Here is a 7,986-nt window from a genome sequence, read left to right as displayed (position 1 = left end):
TAAAATGTCGCCGACACGGGGGTTGCTACAGGCTAATAACATGATATTATATGTATTTATTCTGATTTTATCAGAGTTATGATTCTAATATTTGTGTCAGAAAGACAAAGCAGAGAAAAGTGACGTAAACTTGATTTTTATTTTTCTGTCTTTTTTCTTTTTTAAAACCGACGTATATTCGAGAATGACGTAACTCGAGGTTTACCTGTACTACTGACGTCTCCCTGTAGAGCCAGAAATAAAACTTTTCTGCCTTACAGGTGAAGTTTCCACCTGTTTTTAGATGCTGTTTTTAGCCAAATCACAAAAATTCCAACATATTTCCACAAAACCTGGAGGAAGAAGTCGATACGGGATAGAACATCCTGGAATTTTCTTCCAGTTTCTCCCTTTTTTGTGCAAAGACGGAAAAGAAATCTGGACAGACATGTTGACGTATTTATGCACCTCATTGATTATTGTCCCTTCTGGAACTCCATGCTTACATGATTCTCCTCCACTTCCCCGTGACCCCATCGGGTTGCGTCCCGCTGCACCGGAGCACAACAGGTGAGCCGAGGCCCCCGGGGGTCAGCGGAGGAGGCCTTCTTCACCTTCTGCTGGAGCAGAAACATCTCTATCACATCATCTGCTTGAATCTGGCCATGCAGCGTCCACAGAGAGGCGAGCGCGGGGCGGGAGGGGTCATGTAGAACCAGACGGAGACACCTAGCGTGACACTGTGACGTGTTCCGATCCCCTCCACTGAGCTGTGCTTCGCACGACAACACCAAACAAGGAAATGAGCCACAAACGCTCTCCTGACGCCGCCACCCCCCCGTTTCCGGGCGACTCAAATGGAAACTATAAGTACAAAAGCATTATTTTTCTTTTCACAATAAAAGCTTTTGCTTTTTTCAGGCGTGTTTAGAGGTTAATATAAATATTCCAGGTGTAAATACGAGGTCCACGTCTGGCGTGTTCGTCTTATTTGGAGCGCCGAGCTGACAAGACTCCTCTGAAAGGGAATTCTACGTCCTCCACTGGGTCTCCTCACTAAATGAGAACCATTGCCCCTATTAGATGAAGGTTAATAGTCACGGGGTGAAGAAAAACAGCTGATTTGATGTCTGGGCCTGAACACAAACACGACCAGGCGATGCTTACATTTGTCCTCTCCATCTCACGAGACCCCTTTCCTGCTCTTGAAAGCAAGAAATATTTTAATTTTGGCCACGAGAAAAAAAAGAAAAAAAAAAGCTTCTATGCTCATTTTGTCGGCGCCCTGCGGGCAGGAATCAATGACATTTGAAATAATTGTTGTTACGGGGGTAATCTCTGGAGGGAGAATGGGGCAAAAACTATAGAGAAGATTTGAGTAAATTACTGTGTCAGCTTCTATTTATTTGCGACCAGATTGCCAGAGGCAGCACTTCCAGATAGCCATTAGGAGTCGGGGGCAATAAAGACGGAGCGTGTAGCCATTGTCGAAAAGTTAGCGTGTAATGCGGCAAGTTATCATCAAAGTGCTCCCCGTGGAGCGAAGTGGGGAGCACACTGGGGAGAATACATGTGAGGAGAACCAATTATAGCTCCTCAAATCTGCCTCCTCTCAGAGGGAGGGGGTCATAAATAGGTTGCTATAGCTGCGAACGCTGGCGGTATATCTTTCCATATGGAGATGGTGGCGTCGTTAAAGGTAGCAGCCATCCTTAAACGGAGTTTACATGCCGGATGTGTCGGTGGAGGCCCTCAGTAAAAAGCTGCAAGCATGACAAAAAGTTCTGCAGACTCCTCGTTTAATCACGATTAAGATAATGAGTGTAGTTGTGTAGGGTTACAGTGAGCAATCTGGGATTGAGATTTATTCTGAGAGCGTTTTAAGTAGTCTGGTGTAATTAGAGGCTGGAGTCTGTCTGTCCATCAGGACAGTTTATTCTTGAACCGAGAATAAAAGAAGGAATAAACTGGACTATTAATCCTATGGAGGTCTGACATGAAACAGATTTCGGATCATTTATTTATTTATTTCTCATTATTTACACATCAAAATGATTTTAAGAGATTATACTTTATTTCTATTTATAACATTCTATTTCTAAAACAGGACTTTAATAAAACTATGGAGTCTTAGAATTTAAAATATAATCCTGACTCCGCCCCTCAATTGTTTGCCAATGTGAGCCCCGCCCCCTCTGCAGGGATTCTGATAAAGTTTTTAACCTTTAATACAAAGTTTAAGCTCCATCTTAAATGCAAACATAAGTTTTTTTTAAATGCTAACAGTTTTTAAAGTCAGATTAAAAAAAATTAAAAGTCAATTATTAACTGTTCTTATGTCATAAAACCCTCCATATATTAAAATTCATAATATTTAAAGTGCAAAAATATGACTCTGAGCAGTTTTACTGGCTTGTTGTGTCACTAATCACGATAACTATATCCTTATGTAACACACTTCTCTGTTTCAGGAATATATTCCCAGCATCTCTTGGGATCTCCTAATTAAAATGCTAATTTCCCCAACAATGTAAAAAGTACACAATTAGCTGCAAATTAATTGCTCGGAATAAAAAAAGTATGAACTGGTTAATCCTTTTTTTTTTTTTTTTTTTTTTTTACACCTTTTAAAACAAATCCCGGCCTCTTTAACAGACGTGACGGCGAAACCGTTTGAATATGAGAGGAAGTCATAATCCGCAGAAGAGACACCTTTCTAATCCCAGGCCACTCAAATATGGGATGATAACCAGTGACTTTTTTTTAATCTGGGATTTAAGAGAGGAGGTGGGTGGGTGGTGGCGATGGTGGTTGGAGTTGGTGGGTGGGGGGGGGATCAAAGAGCGAACAGGAAGTAGGGATGAAAAGGGAGGGCGATGGGCGACGGCGGCGAAGACGAGGCGGGGAGAGAAAAGGGATTGAAACTGTTTGTAGAGTCTGCCGAACAAATGGTGCCGGTCCCCGCGGGAAAGAGATTATTATGGGCTCTGTGTCTGTCAAACATGGGGACACAATACAAAAAAGGGAGGGAGGGAGGTGGGGGGGCCCCCCTCCCGAGGCGCTGCTGCAGCCCCAGAGGGCCCATGAGGACCCCGGGCTCTCCGCAGCAACCCCTACCCCGCCCAGGAATGCCTGTAATCCACAGGCCGGCTGAGGTGAACGCTCCCCGGCGATGCGCCGGCTTCCCCATTGTCAAAGAGGAGATGGGGTGGTGGGGGACACACATACACATGGGGGGGGTGGTGTCCCTTTTTCAGCCCCGGCCTTATGAGAGCTGCCGCCATTGTCCGAAAATTACAATTGCACTTTTCTGATCTTTTGTGCGCCCCTGTTGACGGCGGTTATTGACTAAGCGGTTGGACATGGAAAGGATATGACCCCCCGCCCTTAGTCAAACTCCCTCCACCACCCCACCACCCCTCATCCCCCTGTCATCTTTGGGGGGCCTGTATGAAGAAGAAGGGAAGCAGGTCTGAGGTTTACATGTGGCATTAGACGTAAAAAAGGGGCTTGAGGAGGCTTACGCGAAAAAAGGAAGACGGGGGGGTGGGGGTGGCAGAGAACACAATGAGCGGAAGAAAGTTGGAGGAAGAAAGAGTTTTTCCCCTCAACGTAAAGATTTTTTTTCTCCCCCCCCCCTCTCTTTCTCTCTTTTCAAACAGATGCTAAAGCAGATGGCGGCGAATTAGCAGAAAATGGGCGAAGAAGAAATGGGACAGTAGATCAGAGGATGGGGAGGACGGACATGACGAAATAGAGATTAAAGCGCCGCCGCAGACGGGGGGGAAATCTCACCCGGGGGTTGTGGGAGGTCTAAGGTGCCGCCTCGGGAACGTAATGTAGAACGGCTGCGGCGATGAGCGATGTGCTCCGGGCCTCCTGTAGCTGAAGACCCATCAGGCGGCGGCGGCGAGCGATGGGGGCGAGCGATGGCGAGCTCACGGGGTTGAATTAGCCTGGGCTAACAACGGAGATTAGGACTTAATAAATAAATAAAGCTCAATAGAGTCATTAAAAGTTCTGTGGAAATATTCACTTTATTTGTTCTCATTGGTTGGTTGCTTTTCTCAGAATAAAAATCTAATTTTTATGCGTTTTATGACGCAAAAAAAAATTAAGCTGGAATCCAAATAATAATAATAATAATAATAGAGATGATCTACATTTAAATATGTTTGGTTTTCTAGTAAAGAAAAGTGAATTCAGGTTGATCCAATGAGGCATCAGCTGTTCTACAGGTTAGCTTGTTAGCATAATCACACACACACACACACACACACACAAAAAAACACCTTTATGGATTTTACTGGCTGGAAAAATAAATGAATTTCATGCTTTTCTCATTTAACACTGCAAAACCAGACATTTACAAACATTTTTTTAAACATTTACTGACCCAAACTTCTTAAAACATCACGAAGAGGTGGAGTCTGGGGCCGATCAGCCAATCAGATGGCATAATTTGTCCAAGTTGCTGCATTTATTGAAAGCAGATTCCTTTAAGGAAGCTTTACTTACATTTCCTCCAGTAACGCTTTCCCCCCCTCCCCAACACCATTTAGCACCAAACAAACCCCAGCTAAAACATCCCACCCATGTTGGTCGTGTAATATCGACGTAAAATAAAATGTCTAACCTCTTTTTGGCCTTGTACTACATTCTCTAAATCTAGAAATAGAAATCAGTCCCCAGCTATTTCTGCAGAGTCTCCATTAGTTTGAGAGATTGACAGAAATAAAAATAGTGAAGGAACAGACTAGGTTAAGGCTGCACAACATTACAACCAGTAATTCTGGCTGCCTATTAGATTTATCTGTTGCAGGCTGGGGGAAAGCATGCACTTTGTCTTCAGACGTGAAAACAGCATCTCAAGTGTTACAGTTCCAGAGGGGGTAAAGTGGAATTGCTGTTTTTACATTTCTGTATCATTTTTTGCCCATAAGGAATATGGATAACAAATGAAATATTCAGCCCCATTGTCTGATTTATTTCTTTTATTATCTGCAAATATCACCCCGGCAATTTAAAGGATCGCTCGCTTCATCCTGGGCCTTTTTGCTGGGGGCTTGACAGCCTATCAACTTCCTCCTGCATAAACAGGTCAGGGTTGCTCCGGCGTCTCTGGGTGTTACACTTTAAGGTTTTTGAGCTTGCAGAATTCCTAAATAGAAACTGAAAAAAGAGAAGGAGGGAACACAAAAAAAAAGAAAAAAAAAAAGGGGAAGGAATCCTTGAGGGAATGCTACGCAGGCACGCACCCAGGAAATGATAAATCTGCACTGTGTCCATTTTTGAAACGGAGGAACAAAACGTTATTAATTTGAACCCAGCTGGAGACTTTCACATCACACTTCCTGTAAGTAAAACGACTCTCCTGGAGAGGATGATTGACGGACAGGCGCTCCGGCTCTGCAGCATCCCCAGTGATATAATAAACCACCCGCCTCGTCTTCTACCGGCGCTCTGACATCACAAACACCATCAGGACTGACCACAGAGCACATGTGTTAAACTCAAGGCCTGGGGGCCAAATGTGGCCCACCACATCATTTCATGCGGCCCGGGAGAGCATGCAAGGTCAGAGTGTGTGAAAATAAATAGGTCAAAAGTGTGCTTTGACTATAAACTACATTTCCCAGAATGCAGTGATTAAGCCCGTTTTAACTTTGACAAAAAAACGCTTTGAACAAAGTTAACGTCCTAACTTGTGTCTGATGTTATTTTTCTTTATTGATAGTTTGATCCTTGATTGATGGAGTTCTGAGGGTTTAATAACCTGATGAATTAAAAGGATTCATGTTAGAACACAGAAACAAACATAGTTTTTCTGTGTAACTGTAATGTTTGTGACTTGAATAAGTAATAAATTCAGAGTTATTTAAAATTTAGTGTTTACATTTATATTACATTACACTGAGATGCATTTAGTTACATTTAAGTTACATCTGACCCTCTGAGTTTGACACCCCTGCCATAGAGAAACACCTCCACTCTCACAATCAGCTTATTTCAGCTAAACGCTTCAGAAAACTCTTCTGTATCCACCCGATTTAAAATTGGGGAAAAACAAACAAACCCAGTTTGTGATAATGTCACCAAAATCAAAATGTTTCTTCAGTGCATTTAAACTTCATTTCATTCATTTTCCGTACTATTTCTACCACTTTCGTGGGTCACGGGGGTTGCTGCAGCCTGTCCCAGTTGACTTTAAGCGGGGAGACATTCCAGAAATGTTGCTAGTGCATACATTTTTTAAAATAATAATTATTTTTAATGTTATTTTCTTTCAAAAACAAGATGTTTCACCTCAGGATAAGAAATGTCAGTTAGAAAGAAGACAATCTTTTTAATGGAGGGGAAAATCTTTCAGTTTTACATCTAATATTTGTAAATAAATGACAGCAGGAGCTTTCCTGTGAAACGCCAATTAAATCGGTTAACCGGTCATGTGACCTGCCTCGTAATAACCAGGATGCATCCAGTAATAATGCACTGATGCGCAATAAACGGAGGTTTGCCCCGCGACCTTCAGGAGGACGGCTGCAGGTTGCATCGCCTCCTTCCAGGTGCATTTCCAAACACGCCTCATGGCTAAAGATAGTTATTCCACCTTGAACCGATCTGGGGGGTCTCTCCGGAGAACGGCGTCCCCCCCCCCGTGAAACCCTCCCTAGTACAGTCCCCATAAAGGGGAATCAGAAGAGGAGGAGGAATAGAAGGAGGAAGGGTGGGGGTTTTCAGCAAGGCTCACTTTAAATCAAGATAAAAGACTGAAATGGAAAATAATAGAGGGAACAAACCCCCGGACGGCCCCGGGCCCCTAATGGAAACACATGACTGAAGGCTGAGGTGTTGTCAGCAGCCAACACTGTGACATTCCTTTTTGATAATCTGGCCTGCCATAAAATTAGAATAGCAAATACCTCCTGACAAAGATGCATGTTCCTCCTCTATTGTGCCACGGAGGGGCAAAAAAAAAAGGAAAAAGACTCCACTGGTGACGGCGAACGCCACAAACTTCCATTTAAATTTACAGCGCTGCGAAAAGAGAACTGATATGCACTCAAAAATTTTAATAACCTATTAAGTTACGACTTCAATTTCATTTTATGAATATTTTCCTTGGGGAGCGCAGCCATCACCGGAGAAAGATAGAAATTTAAAAAAGATAAATAGTGCCATTAATCTACAACATTTCTCTTCCATTATCCCTGAAAATGAGGAGTTATTTTTGCTCAGATCCTCACGTAATTAGCTCCTTACACTTGATTCACTAGCCAGAAAATGACCATGTTCAGAAAATTAAAAATTTGTCATTAAGTGGAATTTAACATAATATCATTTATCTTTATATATCCCTCAGCTGACAGGAGGCGGCGTTTGGATGTTGATCAGGCTTTTGTGTCTCCGTGAGAGGAGAGGACGGCTAATGAATTCTGGGTAACCAGGTGAATATCGCTGGTTTTAGTGTTTATTCCCACTGATGCTGCCGTTATTTCAAATGAAAAATTATCTGACACTTCCTGTCAAAAGGGTGTCCCTGAACGCGACCGCGAAGGGACTCGAACCCTCAATCTTCTGATCCGAAGTCAGACGCCTTATCCGTTAGGCCACGCGGTCTGGATGCTAATGCTAACGCTAGTGGCCTTGAGAAAGTCAGAAGAAGAAAAAAAAAACACCATCGGCGACGGCGTGAAGGATTTACCGGTAGAGAAACTTTCATTAAGGCTCAGGACGTTAACGCCCGCTTCAAAATCACCCGTATTAGAAAAGAAATGATTCTGAGATAACAAATCCGGTAAACGCACATTTAAAAAGATGATTTAAGCAGCGACTTGAAACGTACAGACGCTTGACTTTCAGCAGACGAACATGTTGGTCATCATCGTCTCGCAGCAGCGCAGCGGGCTATCCATTAGCATCTAATTGATCATCAGAAAGAATGGAAGGAACACACAGAGTCGATAATGGAGGGAGAAACCATTCTGCCCCCCCCCCACCCCACCC

General features: G+C 43.3%; 1 non-coding gene across 1 annotated transcript; it reads right to left on the bottom strand.

The window, feature by feature from the left end:
* Positions 1-7,526: 7,526 nt before the first annotated feature.
* trnar-ucg (transfer RNA arginine (anticodon UCG)) lies at positions 7,527-7,599 on the bottom strand. The gene has a single exon. It is a non-coding gene; the product is annotated as a tRNA-Arg (tRNA).
* Between the last annotated feature and the right edge of the window lie 387 nt (positions 7,600-7,986).

This window comes from Antennarius striatus, chromosome 21, assembly GCF_040054535.1.
Source record: "Antennarius striatus isolate MH-2024 chromosome 21, ASM4005453v1, whole genome shotgun sequence".
NCBI classification, from domain to species: Eukaryota; Metazoa; Chordata; class Actinopteri; order Lophiiformes; family Antennariidae; genus Antennarius; species Antennarius striatus.
The sequence above is the reverse complement of the archived record's forward strand: the minus strand, read 5'-3'. Positions and strand labels throughout refer to the sequence as shown.